Consider the following 21,797-nt stretch of genomic DNA (forward strand, 5'->3'; position numbering starts at 1 on the left):
AGGTTAGTCCGGTACCTGGACCCTGAAGGGAGGTTAGCCCGGTACCTGGACCCTGAAGGGAGGTTAGTCCGGTACCTGGACCCTGAAGGGAGGTTAGTCTGGTACCTGGACCCTGACGGGAGGTTAGTCCGGTACCTGGACCTTGACGGGAGGTTAGCCCGGTACCTGGACCCTGAAGGGAGGTTAGTCCGGTACCTGGACCCTGTACGGGAGGTTATTCCGGTACCTGGACCCTGAAGGGAGGTTAGCCCGGTACCTGGACCCTGAAGGGAGGTTAGCCCGGTACCTGGACCCTGAAGGGAGATTAGCCCGGTACCTGGACCCTGACGGGAGGTTATTCCAGTACCTGGACCCTAACGGGAGGTTATTCCGGTACCTGGACCCTGAAGTTTATGCCTGCGCATAACATAACCCCACCACCACCATGAAGCACTCTGTTCACAACGTTGACATCAGCAAACCGCTCAAACACACGACGCCATGCACGTGGTCTGCGGTTGTGAGGCCAGTTGGACGTACTGACAAATTCTCTAAAATGACATTGAGGCGGCTTATGGTAGAGAAACTAACATCAACTTCAATGGCAACAACTCTGGTGGACATTCCTGCAGTCAGCATGCCAATTGCACGCTCCATCAAAACTTGAGACATCTATGGCATAGTGTTGTGTGACAAAACTGAACATCTTAGAGTGTTTTTTATTGTCCCCAGTACAAGTTGCACCTGTGTAATGATCATGATGTTTAATCAGCTTCTTGTTATGCCACACCTGTCAAGTGGATGGATTATCTTGGCAAAGATAATCCACTAACAGATCATATCAAATTGTATTAGTCACATGCGCCAAATACAACAGGTGTAGGTAGACCTTACAGTGAAATGCTGAATACAACAGGTGTAGTAGACCTCACAGTGAAATGCTTACTTACAAGCCCCTAACCAACAATGCAGTTTAATAAAAATAAAAATATGAATAATAAATTAAAGTAACAAGTACTTAAAGAGGATGCAACAGGGATGTTAATATCTCTGTCATACTGTGTTTTATTATCTCAGTCATGCTGTGTTTTATTATCTCTCTGTCATACTGTGTTTTATTATCTCTCTGTCATACTGTGTTTTATTATCTCTCTGCCATGCTGTGTTTTATTATCTCTCTGCCATGCTGTGTTTTATTATCTCTCTGCCATGCTGTGTTTTATTATCTCTCTGTCATACTGTGTTTTATTATCTCTCTGTCATACTGTGTTTTATTATCTCTCCGCCATACTGTGTTTCATTATCTCTCTGTCTTGCTGTGTTTTTTATCTCTCTGTCATGCTGTGTTTTATTATCTCTCTGTCATGCTGTGTTTTATTATCTCTGTCATGCTGTGTTTTATTATCTCTGTCATGCTGTGTTTTAACTCTCTGGCATGTTATGTTTTATTATCTATCTGTCATGCTGTGTTTTATTATCTCTGTCATGTTATGTTTTATTATCTCTGTCATGCTGTGTTTTATTATCTCTGTCATGCTGTGTTTTATTATCTCTCTGTCATGCTGTGTTTTATTATCTCTGTCATGTTATGTTTTATTATCTCTGTCATGCTTCAAGAGGGCCACCATTGTTCCTGTTCCCAAGAAAGCTAAGGTAACTGAGCTAAACGACTACCGCCCCGCAGCACTCACATCCGTCATCATGAAGTGCTTTGAGAGACTAGTCAAGGACCATATCACCTCCACCCTACCTGACACCCTAGACCCACTCCAATTTGCTTACCGCCCAAATAGGTCCACAGACGATGCAATCTCAACCACACTGCACACTGCCCTAACCCATCTGGACAAGAGGAATACCTATGTGAGAATGCTGTTCATCGACTACAGCTCGGCATTCAACACCATAGTACCCTCCAAGCTCGTCATCAAGCTCGAGACCCTGGGTCTCGACCCCGCCCTGTGCAACTGGGTACTGGACTTCCTGACGGGCCGCCCCCAGGTGGTGAGGGTAGGCAACAACATCTCCTCCCCGCTGATCCTCAACACTGGGGCCCCACAAGGGTGCGTTCTGAGCCCTCTCCTGTACTCCCTGTTCACCCACGACTGCGTGGCCACGCACGCCTCCAACTCAATCATCAAGTTTGCGGACGACACAACAGTGGTAGGCTTGATTACCAACAACGACGAGACGGCCTACAGGGAGGAGGTGAGGGCCCTCGGAGTGTGGTGTCAGGAAAATAACCTCACACTCAACGTCAACAAAACTAAGGAGATGATTGTGGACTTCAGGAAACAGCAGAGGGAACACCCCCCTATCCACATCGATGGAACAGTAGTGGAGAGGGTAGCAAGTTTTAAGTTCCTCGGCATACACATCACAGACAAACTGAATTGGTCCACTCACACAGACAGCATCGTGAAGAAGGCGCAGCAGCGCCTCTTCAACCTCAGGAGGCTGAAGAAATTCGGCTTGTCACCAAAAGCACTCACAAACTTCTACAGATGCACAATCGAGAGCATCCTGGCAGGCTGTATCACCGCCTGGTATGGCAACTGCACCGCCCTCAACCGTAAGGCTCTCCAGAGGGTAGTGAGGTCTGCACAACGCATCACCGGGGGCAAACTACCTGCCCTCCAGGACACCTACACCACCCGATGTCACAGGAAGGCCATAAAGATCATCAAGGACATCAACCACCCGAGCCACTGCCTGTTCACCCCGCTATCATCCAGAAGGCGAGGTCAGTACAGGTGCATCAAAGCTGGGACCGAGAGACTGAAAAACAGCTTCTATCTCAAGGCCATCAGACTGTTAAACAGCCACCACTAACACTGAGTGGCTGCTGCCAACACACTGACACTGACTCAACTCCAGCCACTTTAATAATGGGAATTGATGGGAAATGATGTAAATATATCACTAGCCACTTTAAACAATGCTACCTTATATAATGTTACTTACCCTACATTATTCATCTCATATGCATACGTATATACTGTACTCTATATCATCGACTGTATCCTTATGTAATACATGTATCACTAGCCACTTTAAACTATGCCACTTGTTTACATACTCATCTCATTTGTACATACTGTACTCGATACCATCTACTGTATCTTGCCTATGCTGCTCTGTACCATCACTCATTCATATATCCTTATGTACATATTCTTTATCCCCTTACACTGTGTATAAGACAGTAGTTTTGGAATTGTTAGTTAGATTACTCGTTGGTTATTACTGCATTGTCGGAACTAGAAGCACAAGCATTTCGCTACACTCGCATTAACATCTGCTAACCATGTGTATGTGACAAATAAAATTTGATTTGATTTGATGCTGTGTTTTATTATCTCTCTGATATGCTGTGTTTAACTCTGTTGGATCTTGTCTAGCCATCTTGTTTCAAGAGGACCACAATGGAAATAAATCCTGGACTTTGTGTGTTTTTATAAAATGGTCGAATTAATAAACCACACACACACACACACACACACACCACTCTGTCACATATAAAACAAGTCGCTCAGCTCTGTAGCATATCATTAGGTAGTGAAGTCCTCCACATTATACACAATGGTTCCTATTAGGACAATGTACAGAGAATGGACCAAGATGATATACAAATAACATTGTGTGTGTGTGTGTGTGTGTGTGTGTGTGTGTGTGTGTGTGTGTGTGTGTGTGTGTGTGTGTGTGTGTGTGTGTGTGTGTGTGTGTGTGTGTGTGTGTGTGTGTGTGCGTGTGTGTGTGAGACAGTGAGTGATGATGTTGTACTCGCGTCAGCTGTGCTGGTTTACTGGAGCCTGCTGGGTCTGCTCAAGACCTGCTGACACACACACACACACACCATTAACCCTGAAAGAGGTGTGTGTGTGTGTGTGTGTGTGTGATGCAGAATGCAGCCTGCTGCTTCTCCTTGGCTACTCTTCCTGCTCTGTTTTCCACACTGTGGAAGAGCTCAGTGTGTGTTTGCTGCCAGCATACTAGCGCCTCACGAACCCCCCTCCTCCTCCGTTCCTCATGTGTACCTGTCTCCCCCTGCTATATGGTCTCACGTGAAACTGGCGCGGTGCGACACTCTAATACGTCCCCCTCTCTTTTTAGCCATACCTTCTCCTCCTCCTCATCAGCATCATGTTTAGAAGCAGGGCAGACTTTGCTTTGAATATAGGGTCTCTCTACATGCCTATTAAAACCCAATCCCTGAACGGAGGCGGTATGGAGGTTCATGAACTGTACACAGAGGATACATTTAGTATGCGTACCAAGTGACACCCTATTCCCTATGTAGTGCACCCTATTCCCTACGGGCCCTGGTCAAACCTAGTGTACAATATAGAGGATAGGGTGCTATTTGGGATGTAGTCATACGCTAACTCCTCATCTCTATACTTCATGTTGCTGCAACTGCAAACCATCTTACCTTATTTATCGGACTCCTACTCTTGAATAAATAATAGCCCCTACCTTGTATTGGCCCCTACCTTGTATCGGCGCCTACCTTGTATTGGCCCCTACTTTTTATTGCCCCCTACCTTGTATTGGCCCCTACCTTGTATTGGCCCCTACCTAGTATTGTCCCCTACCTTGTATTGGCCCCTACCTTGTATTGGCCCCTACCTAGTATTGGCCCCTACCTTGTATTGCCAGCTACCTTGTATTGGCCCCTACCGTCCCTCTCCGTCCGTCCCTCTCCATCCGTCCCTCTCCGTCTGTCCCTGTCCGTCCGTCCCTCTCCGTCCGTCCCTCTCCCTCCGTCCCTCTCCGTCCATCCCTCTCCGTCCGTCCCTCTCTGTCCGTCCCTGTCCGTCCGTCCCTGTCCGTCCCTGTCGGTCCGTCCCCGTCCATCCCTGTCCGTCCGTCCCTGTCCATCTGTCCCTGTCCGTCCGTCCCTCTCCGTCCATCCCTCTCCGTCTGTCCCTCTCTGTCCGTCCCTGTCCGTCCGTCCGTCCCTCTCCATCCGTCCCTATCCGGCCGTCCCTCTCTGTCCGTCCCTGTCCATCTGTCCGTCCCTCTCTGTCCGTCCCTCTCTGTCCGTCCCTCTCTGTCCGTCCCTGTCCGTCCGTCCGTCCCTCTCCATCCGTCCCTCTCCGTCCGTCCCTGTCCGTCCCTGTCCGTCCGCCCCTCTCTGTCCGTCCCTGTACGTCCCTCTCTGTCCGTCCCTGTCCATCCGTCTCTCTCCGTCCGTCCCTCTCCGTCCGTCCCTGTCCGTCCCTCTCCGTTCGTCCCTCTCCGTCCGTCCCTCTCCATCCGTCCCTGTCCGTCCCTCTCCGTCCGTCCTTCTCCGTCCGTCCCTCTCCATCCGTCCCTGTCTGTCCCTGTCCATCCCTGTCCGTCCGCCCCTCTCTGTTCGTCCCTGTCCGTCCCTGTCCGTCCGTCCCTCTCCATCCGTCCCTGTCCGTCCCTCTCCGTCCGTCCCTCTCCGTCCGTCCCTCTCCGTCCGTCCCTCTCCATCTATCCCTGTCCGTCCCTCTCCATCCGTCCCTCTCCGTCCGTCCCTCTCCATCTGTCCCTGTCCGTCCCTCTCCATCCGTCCCTGTCTGTCCCTGTCCGTCTGTCCGTCCGACAGCAGAAGTTGTTCACTCAGTTGGAGGGGCGACGCTCTTTCCATAATGACTTTAGAGGTATTTTTCTTACGTTGAGAATGACCATCCATCTAGCCGCCCGACACCCGCGTGAAAGCTTCATGCTGCGCGTGCACGCACACACACGCACGCACGCACGCACGCACGCACACACACACACACACACAGTTCGTGCCCCAGTTAGTGACATGGCAGCGGGTGGTGTCTAGACAATACGCTGTGCGTGAATGCTTTGTGAGATCAGTGAGGAAAGAGAAGATTGGCTGAGAGAGAGAGAGAGAGAGAGAGATGGCACCCTATCCCCTGCATAGTGCGTAACCTTTGACCTATGGGTTTCCCTACGGGCCCTTGTCAAGGGTAGGGCGCTATGAAGGGAATAAGGATGCCATTTGGGACTGTCTGTGTGATGTCTCTCCTATAGGTCAGTGATTGTAAGGAGGGATTTGAGGGTGAATGTCTCTGATAAGGTCTGGGTTATTAATGGGATCACATAGCCTACATTAGGACTCATTTGACATGCATTTGATTATTGTGTAAGAGATGGATAGATTTCTCCTCCCTTGAAGATCTGTTATTCCATTTATTAAACTGAAACAGAAGAGTAAACGTTAAAAGAGATCCTCAAGCTGTTTCTTTTAACGGTCTAACTGAATCTCTATTAAACAGGAAGAAGGAAGAGTAAATGTTAAAAGAGATCCTCAAGCTGTTTCTTTTAACGGTCTAACTGAATCTCTATTAAACAGGAAGAAGGAAGAGTAAACGTTAAAAGAGATCCTCAAGCTGTTTCTTTTAACGGTCTAACTGAATCTCTATTAAACAGGAAGAAGGAAGAGTAAACGTTAAAAGAGATCCTCAAGCTGTTTCTTTTAACGGTCTAACTGAATCTCTATTAAACAGGAAGAAGGAAGAGTAAACGTTAAAAGAGATCCTCAAGCTGTTTCTTTTAACGGTCTAACTGAATCTCTATTAAACAGGAAGAAGGAAGAGGAAACGTTAAAAGAGATCCTCAAGCTGTTTCTTTTAACGGTCTAACTGAATCTCTATTAAACAGGAACAAGGAAGAGGAAATGTTAAAAGAGATCCTCAAGCTGTTTCTTTTAACGGTCTAACTGAATCTCTATTAAACAGGAAGAAGGAAGAGGAAATGTTAAAAGAGATCCTCAAGCTGTTTCTTTTAACGGTCTAACTGAATCTCTATTAAACAGGAAGAAGGAAGAGTAAACGTTAAAAGAGATCCTCAAGCTGTTTCTTTTAACGGTCTAACTGAATCTCTATTAAACAGGAAGAAGGAAGAGGAAACGTTAAAAGAGATCCTCAAGCTGTTTCTTTTAACGGTCTAACTGAATCTCTATTAAACAGGAAGAAGGAAGAGGAAATGTTAAAAGAGATCCTCAAGCTGTTTCTTTTAACGGTCTAACTGAATCTCTATTAAACAGGAAGAAGGAAGAGTAAACGTTAAAAGAGATCCTCAAGCTGTTTCTTTTAACGGTCTAACTGAATCTCTATTAAACAGGAAGAAGGAAGAGTAAACGTTAAAAGAGATCCTCAAGCTGTTTCTTTTAACGGTCTAACTGAATCTCTATTAAACAGGAAGAAGGAAGAGGAAACGTTAAAAGAGATCCTCAAGCTGTTTCTTTTAACGGTCTAACTGAATCTCTATTAAACAGGAAGAAGGAAGAGGAAACGTTAAAAGAGATCCTCAAGCTGTTTCTTTTAACGGTCTAACTGAATCTCTATTAAACAGGAAGAAGGAAGAGGAAACGTTAAAAGAGATCCTCAAGCTGTTTCTTTTAACGGTCTAACTGAATCTCTATTAAACAGGAAGAAGGAAGAGTAAATGTTAAAAGAGATCCTCAAGCTGTTTCTTTTAACGGTCTAACTGAATCTCTATTAAACAGGAAGAAGGAAGAGGAAACGTTAAAAGAGATCCTCAAGCTGTTTCTTTTAACGGTCTAACTGAATCTCTATTAAACAGGAAGAAGGAAGAGTAAATGTTAAAAGAGATCCTCAAGCTGTTTCTTTTAACGGTCTAACTGAATCTCTATTAAACAGGAAGAAGGAAGAGTAAACGTTAAAAGAGATCCTCAAGCTGTTTCTTTTAACGGTCTAACTGAATCTCTATTAAACAGGAAGAAGGAAGAGGAAATGTTAAAAGAGATCCTCAAGCTGTTTCTTTTAACGGTCTAACTGAATCTCTATTAAACAGGAAGAAGGAAGAGGAAACGTTAAAAGAGATCCTCAAGCTGTTTCTTTTAACGGTCTAACTGAATCTCTATTAAACAGGAAGAAGGAAGAGGAAACGTTAAAAGAGATCCTCAAGCTGTTTCTTTTAACGGTCTAACTGAATCTCTATTAAACAGGAAGAAGGAAGAGGAAACGTTAAAAGAGATCCTCAAGCTGTTTCTTTTAACGGTCTAACTGAATCTCTATTAAACAGGAAGAAGGAAGAGTAAATGTTAAAAGAGATCCTCAAGCTGTTTCTTTTAACGGTCTAACTGAATCTCTATTAAACAGGAAGAAGGAAGAGTAAACGTTAAAAGAGATCCTCAAGCTGTTTCTTTTAACGGTCTAACTGAATCTCTATTAAACAGGAAGAAGGAAGAGTAAACGTTAAAAGAGATCCTCAAGCTGTTTCTTTTAACGGTCTAACTGAATCTCTATTAAACAGGAAGAAGGAAGAGTAAACGTTAAAAGAGATCCTCAAGCTGTTTCTTTTAACGGTCTAACTGAATCTCTATTAAACAGGAAGAAGGAAGAGGAAACGTTAAAAGAGATCCTCAAGCTGTTTCTTTTAACGGTCTAACTGAATCTCTATTAAACAGGAACAAGGAAGAGGAAATGTTAAAAGAGATCCTCAAGCTGTTTCTTTTAACGGTCTAACTGAATCTCTATTAAACAGGAAGAAGGAAGAGGAAATGTTAAAAGAGATCCTCAAGCTGTTTCTTTTAACGGTCTAACTGAATCTCTATTAAACAGGAAGAAGGAAGAGTAAACGTTAAAAGAGATCCTCAAGCTGTTTCTTTTAACGGTCTAACTGAATCTCTATTAAACAGGAAGAAGGAAGAGGAAACGTTAAAAGAGATCCTCAAGCTGTTTCTTTTAACGGTCTAACTGAATCTCTATTAAACAGGAAGAAGGAAGAGGAAATGTTAAAAGAGATCCTCAAGCTGTTTCTTTTAACGGTCTAACTGAATCTCTATTAAACAGGAAGAAGGAAGAGTAAACGTTAAAAGAGATCCTCAAGCTGTTTCTTTTAACGGTCTAACTGAATCTCTATTAAACAGGAAGAAGGAAGAGGAAACGTTAAAAGAGATCCTCAAGCTGTTTCTTTTAACGGTCTAACTGAATCTCTATTAAACAGGAAGAAGGAAGAGGAAACGTTAAAAGAGATCCTCAAGCTGTTTCTTTTAACGGTCTAACTGAATCTCTATTAAACAGGAAGAAGGAAGAGGAAACGTTAAAAGAGATCCTCAAGCTGTTTCTTTTAACGGTCTAACTGAATCTCTATTAAACAGGAAGAAGGAAGAGGAAACGTTAAAAGAGATCCTCAAGCTGTTTCTTTTAACGGTCTAACTGAATCTCTATTAAACAGGAAGAAGGAAGAGTAAATGTTAAAAGAGATCCTCAAGCTGTTTCTTTTAACGGTCTAACTGAATCTCTATTAAACAGGAAGAAGGAAGAGGAAACGTTAAAAGAGATCCTCAAGCTGTTTCTTTTAACGGTCTAACTGAATCTCTATTAAACAGGAAGAAGGAAGAGTAAATGTTAAAAGAGATCCTCAAGCTGTTTCTTTTAACGGTCTAACTGAATCTCTATTAAACAGGAAGAAGGAAGAGTAAACGTTAAAAGAGATCCTCAAGCTGTTTCTTTTAACGGTCTAACTGAATCTCTATTAAACAGGAAGAAGGAAGAGGAAATGTTAAAAGAGATCCTCAAGCTGTTTCTTTTAACGGTCTAACTGAATCTCTATTAAACAGGAAGAAGGAAGAGGAAACGTTAAAAGAGATCCTCAAGCTGTTTCTTTTAACGGTCTAACTGAATCTCTATTAAACAGGAAGAAGGAAGAGGAAACGTTAAAAGAGATCCTCAAGCTGTTTCTTTTAACGGTCTAACTGAATCTCTATTAAACAGGAAGAAGGAAGAGGAAACGTTAAAAGAGATCCTCAAGCTGTTTCTTTTAACGGTCTAACTGAATCTCTATTAAACAGGAAGAAGGAAGAGGAAACGTTAAAAGAGATCCTCAAGCTGTTTCTTTTAACGGTCTAACTGAATCTCTATTAAACAGGAAGAAGGAAGAGTAAATGTTAAAAGAGATCCTCAAGCTGTTTCTTTTAACGGTCTAACTGAATCTCTATTAAACAGGAAGAAGGAAGAGGAAACGTTAAAAGAGATCCTCAAGCTGTTTCTTTTAACGGTCTAACTGAATCTCTATTAAACAGGAAGAAGGAAGAGTAAATGTTAAAAGAGATCCTCAAGCTGTTTCTTTTAACGGTCTAACTGAATCTCTATTAAACAGGAAGAAGGAAGAGTAAACGTTAAAAGAGATCCTCAAGCTGTTTCTTTTAACGGTCTAACTGAATCTCTATTAAACAGGAAGAAGGAAGAGGAAATGTTAAAAGAGATCCTCAAGCTGTTTCTTTTAACGGTCTAACTGAATCTCTATTAAACAGGAAGAAGGAAGAGGAAACGTTAAAAGAGATCCTCAAGCTGTTTCTTTTAACGGTCTAACTGAATCTCTATTAAACAGGAAGAAGGAAGAGGAAACGTTAAAAGAGATCCTCAAGCTGTTTCTTTTAACGGTCTAACTGAATCTCTATTAAACAGGAAGAAGGAAGAGGAAACGTTAAAAGAGATCCTCAAGCTGTTTCTTTTAACGGTCTAACTGAATCTCTATTAAACAGGAAGAAGGAAGAGTAAATGTTAAAAGAGATCCTCAAGCTGTTTCTTTTAACGGTCTAACTGAATCTCTATTAAACAGGAAGAAGGAAGAGGAAACGTTAAAAGAGATCCTCAAGCTGTTTCTTTTAACGGTCTAACTGAATCTCTATTAAACAGGAAGAAGGAAGAGTAAACGTTAAAAGAGATCCTCAAGCTGTTTCTTTTAACGGTCTAACTGAATCTCTATTAAACAGGAAGAAGGAAGAGGAAACGTTAAAAGAGATCCTCAAGCTGTTTCTTTTAACGGTCTAACTGAATCTCTATTAAACAGGAAGAAGGAAGAGGAAACGTTAAAAGAGATCCTCAAGCTGTTTCTTTTAACGGTCTAACTGAATCTCTATTAAACAGGAAGAAGGAAGAGTAAACGTTAAAAGAGATCCTCAAGCTGTTTCTTTTAACGGTCTAACTGAATCTCTATTAAACAGGAAGAAGGAAGAGGAAACGTTAAAAGAGATCCTCAAGCTGTTTCTTTTAACGGTCTAACTGAATCTCTATTAAACAGGAAGAAGGAAGAGTAAATGTTAAAAGAGATCCTCAAGCTGTTTCTTTTAACGGTCTAACTGAATCTCTATTAAACAGGAAGAAGGAAGAGTAAACGTTAAAAGAGATCCTCAAGCTGTTTCTTTTAACGGTCTAACTGAATCTCTATTAAACAGGAAGAAGGAAGAGGAAATGTTAAAAGAGATCCTCAAGCTGTTTCTTTTAACGGTCTAACTGAATCTCTATTAAACAGGAAGAAGGAAGAGGAAACGTTAAAAGAGATCCTCAAGCTGTTTCTTTTAACGGTCTAACTGAATCTCTATTAAACAGGAAGAAGGAAGAGGAAACGTTAAAAGAGATCCTCAAGCTGTTTCTTTTAACGGTCTAACTGAATCTCTATTAAACAGGAAGAAGGAAGAGTAAATGTTAAAAGAGATCCTCAAGCTGTTTCTTTTAACGGTCTAACTGAATCTCTATTAAACAGGAAGAAGGAAGAGGAAACGTTAAAAGAGATCCTCAAGCTGTTTCTTTTAACGGTCTAACTGAATCTCTATTAAACAGGAAGAAGGAAGAGTAAATGTTAAAAGAGATCCTCAAGCTGTTTCTTTTAACGGTCTAACTGAATCTCTATTAAACAGGAAGAAGGAAGAGGAAACGTTAAAAGAGATCCTCAAGCTGTTTCTTTTAACGGTCTAACTGAATCTCTATTAAACAGGAAGAAGGAAGAGGAAACGTTAAAAGAGATCCTCAAGCTGTTTCTTTTAACGGTCTAACTGAATCTCTATTAAACAGGAAGAAGGAAGAGTAAACGTTAAAAGAGATCCTCAAGCTGTTTCTTTTAACGGTCTAACTGAATCTCTATTAAACAGGAAGAAGGAAGAGTAAACGTTAAAAGAGATCCTCAAGCTGTTTCTTTTAACGGTCTAACTGAATCTCTATTAAACAAGAAGAAGGAAGAGGATGCAGCTGAGCGATCCAAATTAACAGCATGTTCCTCTCATTCCAAATACCACCCTATTACATTTGTAGTGCACTACTTTTGATGGGCTCGAGGTACTAGGGTGCCATTTCGCTCAGACTACAGCCAGTCTTTGTCTCTCTGTTTTAAGGTTTATATCTGTTGATGAGGCTGTTGATGGGGCTGTTGAGGCTGTTGATGGGGCTGTTGATGAGGCTGTTGATGGGGCTGTTGATGAGGCTGTTGATGGGGCTGTTGATGGGGCTGTTGATGGGGCTGTTGAGGAGGCTGTTGATGAGGCTGTGAGGACATTTGAGGTAAAGAAAGAAACATGATTCTGATTTGTCTTTCTTTCCCACAGAGAAAGCAGCAGCAGCCAATGAAGAGGAGGTACAGAAGGCGGACATCTCATCAACGGGCCAATCCGTCATCGACAAGGAGGCTCTCGGACCAATGATGCTGGAGGTGAGTCTGAGAGCTGCTGCTACTGCTGGGCTAGTCCGGGCTGGGTTGGGCCGGGTAGGGCCGGGCTGGGTTGGGTTGGGCTGGGCTGGGTCGGCTGGGTTGGGTTGGGCTGGGTTGGGTTAGGCTGGGCTGGGCCGAGCTGGGTTGGGTTAGGCTGGGTTATATCCAGGCAGTTCATTCAAAACCAAGGTTGCTTTTGCATGCTGACACGTGGGGGCGTTTCCTGCCCGACAGCCTATGGAGCGAGCTAACAGAGTCTGTACTCAGAGAGTGTGGGTGTGAAGCGCTGGTCTCCCTGTCCGTCCCTCCATCCACCGGCAGCCAACAGATGGGAAAGCAGGCAGGAGGAAGAGAAGGGGGAAGAGGGAAGGGCAGGAGGGAGAGAAATGGAAGAGGGAAGGGCAGTGGAGAGGGAGAGAGGGAGGCAGGGGAGAGGGAGAGAGGGAGGCAGGGGAGAGGGAGAGAGGGAGGCAGGGGAGAGGGAGAGAGGGAGGCAGGGGAGGGGGAGGCGGGGGAGAGGGAGAGAGGGAGGCGGGGGAGAGGGAGGCAGAGGAGAGGGAGGCAGGAGAGAGGGAGGCAGGAGAGAGGGAGGCAGGGGAGAGGGAGAGAGGGAGGCAGGGGAGAGGGAGAGAGAGAGGCAGGGGAGAGGGAGAGAGGGAGGCAGGGGAGAGGGAGGCAGGGGAGAGGGAGGTGAGGGAGGCGGGGGAGAGGGAGACAGGGGAGAGGGAGAGAGGGAGGCAGGGGAGAGGGAGAGAGGGAGGCAGGGGAGAGGGAGAGAGGGAGGCAGGGGAGAGGGGGAGAGAGAGGCAGGGGAGAGGGGGAGAGAGAGGCAGGGGAGAGGGAGAGAGAGAGGCAGGGGAGAGGGAGAGAGGGAGGCAGGGGAGAGGGAGAGAGGGAGGCAGGGGAGAGGGAGAGAGGGAGGCAGGGGAGAGGGGGAGAGAGGAAAAGTGGCTATATTTAGCAGAGTTGCATGTGGATTCAGTGACGGTGGACCTCTAGAGCTATAAATATTTTCCTGACAGGAGACGTCTCACAGTGAACAGAGGGAATAGCGGAATGGGAGGAGGGAAGAGAGGGCTGAATGAACTGATTCATCAGGCCGGCAGGCAGCGAGGCTGTGGGTGTTGCTTGGCCATTAGACGTCAGAGGCACTTCAGTAGCTGTGCGTATGGCGGTCTGTCGCCTGCGTCGGACAACGGGGACGTTGCTCAGCACACTACAGCAGACTCGTGATTTACAACCAGATGTTATCACAGCAGTGGAGAAACACCACAGCAGACCAGTGATTTACAACCAGATGAAATCATAGTGCACATTTCTGCTTCATTTGTCTGCAGAAAATGACCAGGAAGAGAGAGGACACACTAACTCAGCATGGCTGTTGTCAGTCAAATAGTCAGCCTGTCAGTTAGCTAGCCAGCCAGTCAGCCTGTCAGTTAGCTAGTCAGTCATTTAGCTAGCCAGTCAGCCTGTCAGTTAGCTAGCCAGCCAGTCAGCCTGTCAGTTAGCTAGCCAGCCAGTTAGCCTGTCAGTTAGCTAGCCAGCCAGTCAGCCAGTCAGTTAGCTAGCCAGCCAGTCAGCCTGTCAGTTAGCTAGCCAGCCAGTCAGCCTGTCAGTTAGCTAGCCAGCCAGTCAGCCTGTCAGTTAGCTAGCTAGCCAGTCAGTTAGCTAGCTAGCCAGTCAGTTAGCTAGCCAGTCAGCCTGTCAGTCGGTTAGCTAGCCAGTCAGCCTGTCAGTTAGATAGCCCGTCAACCTGTCAGTGAGCTAGCCTGTCAGTGAGCTAGCCAGTCAGCCTGTCAGTTAGCTAGCCAGTCAGCCTGTCAATTAGCTAGCCAGTCATTTAGCTAGCCTGTCAGTTAGCTAGCCTGTCAGTTAGCTAGCCAGTCAGCCTGTCAGTTAGCTAGCCAGTCAGTTAGCTAGCCAGTCAGCCTGTCAGTTAGCTAGCCAGTCAGCCTGTCAGTCAGTTAGCTAGCCAGTCAGTTAGCTAGCCAGTCAGTTAGCTAGCCTGTCAGCTAGCTAGCCAGTCAGTTAGCTAGCCAGTCAGCTAGCTAGTCTGTCAGCCTGTCAGTTAGCTAGCCTGTGTCAACATGACTGAGAAGACACATGACCTGGTAGTAGACCAGTGTCAACATGACTGAGAAGACACATGACCTGGTAGTAGACCAGTGTCAACATGACTGAGAAGACACATGACCTGGTAGTAGACCAGTGTCAACATGACTGAGAAGACACATGACCTGGTAGTAGACCAGTGTCAACATGACTGAGAAGACACATGACCTGGTAGTAGACCAGTGTCAACATGACTGAAAAGACACATGACCTGGTAGTAGACCAGTGTCCACATGACTGAGAAGACACATGACCTGGTAGTGGACCAGTGTCAACATGACTGAGAAGACACATGACCTGGTAGTGGACCAGTGTCAACATGACTGAGAAGACACATGACCTGGTAGTGGACCAGTGTCAACATGACTGAGAAGACACATGACCTGGTAGTGGACCAGTGTCAACCAGACTGAGAAGACACATGACCTGGTAGTAGACCAGTGTCAACATGACTGAGAAGACACATGACCTGGTAGTGGACCAGTGTCAACATGACTGAGAAGAAACATGACCTGGTAGTGGACCAGTGTCAACATGAGAAGACACGTGACCTGAAGACACGTGACCTGGTAGTGGACCAGTGTCAACCAGTGTCAACATGAGAAGACACATGACCTGGTAGTAGACCAGTGTCAACATGACTGAGAAGACACATGACCTGGTAGTAGACCAGTGTCAACATGACTGAGAAGACACATGACCTGGTAGTAGACCAGTGTCAATATGACTGAGAAGACACATGACATGGTAGTAGACCAGTGTCAACATGACTGAGAAGACACATGACATGGTAGTAGACCAGTGTCAACATGACTGAGAAGACACATGACCTGGTAGTAGACCAGTGTCAACATGACTGAGAAGACACATGACCTGGTATGAAGACAAAACAAAACAAGATGGGAAATATTATTGACATTACTTTGCACTTTTCACTGGCTGTCCCTCAGGTTGTGGCAGGAGGACACATATTTGGCTGCCAAAACGGCACATTTTTGCTTTTCAACCAATAAATATTTGATTTTTTCCTTCATCTTTTATAGTTTCAAATTCTTTGTATTGAATTATAATTTTGGGAAAGAAATATTCTCTTTGGTCTGAGTATTTGTCACAGTGTAATAGGAAATGCAGCTCTGTCTCTACCTCTCCCCTGGAGGAGAGTGAGCACAGCCTGTCCTCTCTGGGCAGCCAGGTTTGTCTGTGACGACCGGTCTCTATAGCCAGACAGTCCTCTCTGGGCAGCCAGGTTTGTCTGTGACGACCGGTCTCTATAGCCAGACTGTCCTCTCTGGGCAGCCAGGTTTGTCTGTGACGACCGGTCTCTATAGCCAGACTGTCCTCTCTGGGCAGCCAGGTTTATCTGTGACGACCGGTCTCTATAGCCAGACTGTCCTCTCTGGGCAGCCAGGTTTGTCTGTGACGACAGGTCTCTATAGCCAGACTGTCCTCTCTGGGCAGCCAGGTTTGTCTGTGACGACCGGTCTCTATAGCCAGACTGTCCTCTCTGGGCAGCCAGGTTTGTCTGTGACGACCGGTCTCTATAGCCAGACTGTCCTCTCTGGGCAGCCAGGTTTGTCTGTGATGACTGGTCTCTACAGCCAGACTGTCCTCTCTGGGCAGCCAGGTTTGTCTGTGACGACCGGTCTCTATAGCCAGACTGTCCTCTCTGGGCAGCCAGGTATGTCTGTGACGACCGGTCTCTATAGCCAGACTGTCCTCTCTGGGCAGCCAGGTTTGTCTGTGACGACCGGTCTCTATAGCCAGACTGTCCTCTCTGGGCAGCCAGGTTTGTCTGTGACGACCGGTCTCTATAGCCAGACTGTCCTCTCTGGGCAGCCAGGTTTGTCTGTGACGACCGGTTTCTATAGCCAGACTGTCCTCTCTGGGCAGCCAGGTTTGTCTGTGACGACCGGTCTCTATAGCCAGACTGTCCTCTCTGGGCAGCCAGGTTTGTCTGTGACGACCGGTCTCTATAGCCAGACTGTCCTCTCTGGGCAGCCAGGTTTGTCTGTGACGACCGGTCTCTTTAGCCAGACTGTCCTCTCTGGGCAGCCAGGTTGGCCTGTGATGACCGGTCTCTATAGCCAGACTGTCCTCTCTGGGCAGCCAGGTTTGTCTGTGACGACCGGTCTCTATAGCCAGACTGTCCTCTCTGGGCAGCCAGGTTTGTCTGTGACGACCGGTCTCTATAGCCAGACTGTCCTGTCTGGGCAGCCAGGTTTGTCTGTGACGACCGGTCTCTATAGCCAGACTGTCCTCTCTGGGCAGCCAGGTTTGTCTGTGACGACCGGTTTCTATAGTCAGACTGTCCTCTCTGGGCAGCCAGGTTTGTCTGTGACGACCGGTCTCTATAGCCAGACTGTCCTCTCTGGGCAGCCAGGTTTGTCTGTGACGACCGGTCTCTATAGCCAGACTGTCCTCTCTGGGCAGCCAGGTTTGTCTGTGACGACCGGTCTCTTTAGCCAGACTGTCCTCTCTGGGCAGCCAGGTTGGCCTGTGATGACCGGTCTCTATAGCCAGACTGTCCTCTCTGGGCAGCCAGGTTTGTCTGTGACGACCGGTCTCTATAGCCAGACTGTCCTCTCTGGGCAGCCAGGTTTGTCTGTGACGACCGGTCTCTATAGCCAGACTGTCCTCTCTGGGCAGCCAGGTTTGTCTGTGACGACCGGTCTCTATAGCCAGACTGTCCTCTCTGAGCAGCCAGGTTTGTCTGTGACGACCGGTCTCTATAGCCAGACTGTCCTCTCTGGGCAGCCAGGTTTGTCTGTGACGACCGGTCTCTATAGCCAGACTGTCCTCTCTGGGCAGCCAGGTTTGTCTGTGACGACCGGTCTCTTTAGCCAGACTGTCCTCTCTGGGCAGCCAGGTTTGTCTGTGACGACCGGTCTCTATAGCCAGACTGTCCTCTCTGGGCAGCCAGGTTTGTCTGTGACGACCGGTCTCTTTAGCCAGACTGTCCTCTCTGGGCAGCCAGGTTTGTCTGTGACGACCGGTCTCTATAGCCAGACTGTCCTCTCTGGGCAGCCAGGTTTGTCTGTGACGACCGGTCTCTATAGCCAGACTGTCCTCTCTGGGCAGCCAGGTTTGTCTGTGACGACCGGTCTCTATAGCCAGCCTGTCCTCTCTGGGCAGCCAGGTTTGTCTGTGACAACCAGTCTCTATAGCCAGACTGTCCTCTCTGGGCAGCCAGGTTTGTCTGTGACGACCGGTCTCTGTAGCCAGACTGTCCTCTCTGGGCAGCCAGGTTGGTCTGTGACGACCGGTCTCTATAGCCAGACTGTCCTCTCTGGGCAGCCAGGTTGGTCTGTGACGACCGGTCTCTATAGCCAGACTGTGCTCACTGAGTCTGTACCTAGTCAATGTTTTCCTCAGTTTTCTATCAGTCACATTGGTCAGATAGTCTGCCACCAAGTACTGTCTGTTTAGAGCCAAATAGCATTGAAGTTTTCTTTGATTTTTTTGTGGTGTCTTTCCAATAGGTGATATATTTTTATTTTTGTTTTGTGATGATTTGGTTGGGCCAGATTTTCTGAGTGCTGTCCTGAGGCTCTATGGGGTTGGTTTGGGTTGGTGAACTGAGCCTCAGAACCAGCTGGCTGAGTGCTGTCCTGAGGCTCTATAGGGTTGGTTTGGGTTGGTGAACTGAGCCTCAGAACCAGCTGGCTGAGTGCTGTCCTGAGGCGCTATGGGGTTGGTTTGGGTTGGTGAAATGAGTCTCAGAACCAGGTGGCTGAGTGCTGTCCTGAGGCGCTATGGGGTTGGTTTGGGTTGGTGAACTGAGCCTCAGAACCAGCTGGCTGAGTGCTGTCCTGAGGCTCTATGGGGTTGGTTTGGGTTGGTGAACTGAGCCTCAGAACCAGCTGGATGAGTGCTGTCCTGAGGCTCTATAGGGTTGGTTTGGGTTGGTGAACTGAGCCTCAGAACCAGCTGGCTGACTGCTGTCCTGAGGCTCTATGGGGTTGGTTTGGGTTGGTGAACTGAGCCTCAGAACCAGCTGGCTGACTGCTGTCCTGAGGCTCTATGGGGTTGGTTTGGGTTGGTGAACTGAGCCTCAGAACCAGCTGGCTGAGGGGACTCTTCTCTTGTTTCATCTCTTGACATTGTAGAGCTGTGTGATGGAATGTTTTGGGGTCACTTGTTTTTATGTGGTTGTAAAATTTGATGTCTCTTTTTTTCTATTTGAATGAGGAGGGGTTTTGGCCCAAACATGCCTTATTTGGAGTTTTTCTTTTGCACTTGCGATACAGTCTTGCAAAACTCTGCATGCAGTATTTCAATTGGATGTTTGTCCCATTTGGTAAATTCATTATTTGAGATTGGACCCCATACTTCACTGCCTACTTCTCTCTCTCTCTCTCTCTCTCTCTCTCTCTCTCTCTCTCTCTCTCTCTCTCTCTCTCTCTCTCTCTCTCTCTCTCTCTCTCTCTCTCTCTCTCTCTCTCTCTCTCTCTCTCTCTCTCTCTCTCTCTCTGTGTGTCTCTGTCTCTCTCTCTCCCCTCCCTCCCCCCTCTGCCACCATAGTCACACACTACAGTCCATTAACTCTCAGGCCTTGGTAACAAAGCTATCGTTAATATCCCACCCCCTGTCGCTTTCTATGAACACAACAATTAGCAGGTCATTTGTGTTGGTTTTATTAGCGGTATTGTTTTGTACATTTACTGCAACGTTCTGTTGTTCAGCTAGCGAGATCAAAGGCCATTTCTCAGAGTGATCCTGCTGTGTCTGAAATGGCACCCTTTCCCCTACTTTTGACTAAAGCCTATGGGCTCAAATGTAGTTCACTTTAAAGGGAATAGGAAGCCATTTGAGGTACAGACAATGTCTTTTTAGTTTAAATACCCTGCTGAATCTGGAGACCACTCTACGCAAACCTCTCCCTTAGTCTCTACTCAAACCTCTCCCTCTTCCTTGGTCTCTACTCAAACCTCTCCCTTAGTCTCTACTCAAACCTCTCCCTTAGTCTCTACTCAAACCTCTCCCTCTTCCTTGGTCTCTACTCAAATCTCTCCCTCTCCCTTGGTCTCTACTCAAACCTTTCCCTCTTCCTTGGTCTCTACTCAAACCTCTCCCTCTTCCTTAGTCTCTACTCAAACCTTTCCCTCTTCCTTGGTCTCTACTCAAACCTCTCCCTCTTCCTTGGTCTCTACTCAAACCTCTCCCTTAGTCTCTACTCAAACCTCTCCCTTGGTCTCTACTCAAACCTCTCCCTCTCCCTTGGTCTCTACGCAAACCTCTCCCTCTCCCTTGGTCTCTACTCAAACCTCTCCCTCTTCCTTGGTCTCTACTCAAACCTCTCCCTCTTCCTTGGTCTCTACTCAAACCTCTCCCTCTCCCTTGGTCTCTACTCAAACCTCTCCCTCTTCCTTGGTCTCTACTCAAACCTCTCCCTCTCCCTTGGTCTCTACTCAAACCTCTCCCTTGGTCTCTACTCAAACCTCTTCCTTGGTCTCTACTCAAACCTCTCCCTCTCCCTTGGTCTCTACTGAAACCTCTCCCTCTCCCTTGGTCTCTACTCAAACCTCTCCCTCTCCCTTGGTGTCTACTCAAACCTCTTTCCCTCACTTGGTGTCTACTCAAACCTCTTCGTCTCCCTTGGCCTCTACTCAAACCTCTCCCTCTCCCTTGGTCTCTACTCAAACCTCTCCCTCTTCCTTGGGTCTCTACTCAAACCTATTTGTCTCCCTTGGCCTCTACTCAAACCTCTTTCCCTCCCTTGGTCTCTACTCAAACCTCTTTCCCTCCCTTGGTCTCTACTCAAACCTCTTTCCCTCCCTTGGCCTCTACTCAAACCTCTTTCCCTCCCTTGGTCTCTACTCAAACCTCTTCCTCTCCCTTGGTGTCTACTCAAACCTCTTCCTCTCCCTTGGCCTCTACTCAAACCTCTTCCCCTCCCTTGGTCTCTACTCAAACCTCTTTCCCTCCCTTGGTCTCTACTCAAACCTCTTTCCCTCCCTTGGTCTCTACTCAAACCTCTTTCCCTCCCTTGGTCTCTACTCAAACCTCTTCCTCTCCCTTGGTCTCTACTCAAACCTCTTTCCCTCCCTTGGTCTCTACTCAAACCTCTTCCTCTCCCTTGGTGTCTACTCAAACCTCTTCCCCTCCCTTGGCCTCTACTCAAACCTCTTCCCCTCCCTTGGCCTCTACTCAAACCTCTCCCTCTCCTTTGGTCTCTTGTAGATATTTTGAAAAGCTAGAAAGTTGAAGAAAACAATGTCAACAATTAAATATACGTATATTATTTTTCTCCCCCCTTCCCCCTCCAGGCCCTGGACGGGTTCTTCTTCGTGGTGAATATGGAGGGTAACATTGTGTTTGTGTCTGAGAACGTGACCCAGTACCTGCTGTATAACCAGGAGGAGCTGATGAACACCAGCATCTACAGCGTCCTGCACGTAGGAGACCACGCTGAGTTCATCAAGAACCTGCTGCCCAAGAGCCTGGGTGAGTATACCTAGGGCTGGGTCAGTCTACTGTACAGTATACCTATGGCTGGGTCAGTCTACTGTACAGTATACCTAGGGCTGGGTCAGTCTACTGTACAGTATACCTAGGGCTGGGTCGGTACAGTATACCTAGTACAGTATATACCTAGGGCTGGGTCGGTCTACAGTACAGTATACCTAGGGCTGGGTCAGTCTACTGTACAGTATACCTAGGGCTGGGTCAGTCTACAGTATACCTAGGGCTGGGTCAGTCTACTGTACAGTATACCTAGGGCTGGGTCAGTCTACTGTACAGTATACCTAGGGCTGGGTCGGTCTACAGTATAACTAGGGTTGGGTCAGTCTACTGTACAGTATACCTAGGGCTGGGTCAGTCTACTGTACAGTATACATAGGGCTGGGTCAGTCTACAGTACAGAATACCTAGGGCTGGGTCAGTCTACTGTACAGTATACCTAGGGCTGGGTCAGTCTACTGTACAGTATACCTAGGGCTGGGTCAGTCTACTGTACAGTATACCTAGGGCTGGGTCAGTCTACTGTACAGTATACCTAGGGCTGGGTCAGTCTACTGTACAGTATACCTAGGGCTGGGTCAGTCTACAGTATACCTAGGGCTGGATCGGTCTACTGTACATTATACCTATGGCTGAGTCAGTCTACAGTACAGTATACCTAGGGCGGGGTCAGTCTACTGTACAGTATACCTAGGGCTGGGTCAGTCTACAGTACAGTATACCTAGGGCTGGGTCAGTCTACAGTATACCTACCGCTGGGTCAGTCTACAGTATACCTAGGGCTGGGTCTGTCTACTGTACAGTATACC

General features: G+C 46.9%; 1 pseudogene; it reads left to right on the forward strand.

The window, feature by feature from the left end:
• The window catches only part of LOC139420133 (nuclear receptor coactivator 2-like), a 189,229-nt pseudogene that overhangs the window by 96,318 nt on the left and 71,114 nt on the right, over window positions 1-21,797 (forward strand).

This window comes from Oncorhynchus clarkii, chromosome 11, assembly GCF_045791955.1.
Source record: "Oncorhynchus clarkii lewisi isolate Uvic-CL-2024 chromosome 11, UVic_Ocla_1.0, whole genome shotgun sequence".
Lineage (NCBI taxonomy): Eukaryota > Metazoa > Chordata > Actinopteri > Salmoniformes > Salmonidae > Oncorhynchus > Oncorhynchus clarkii.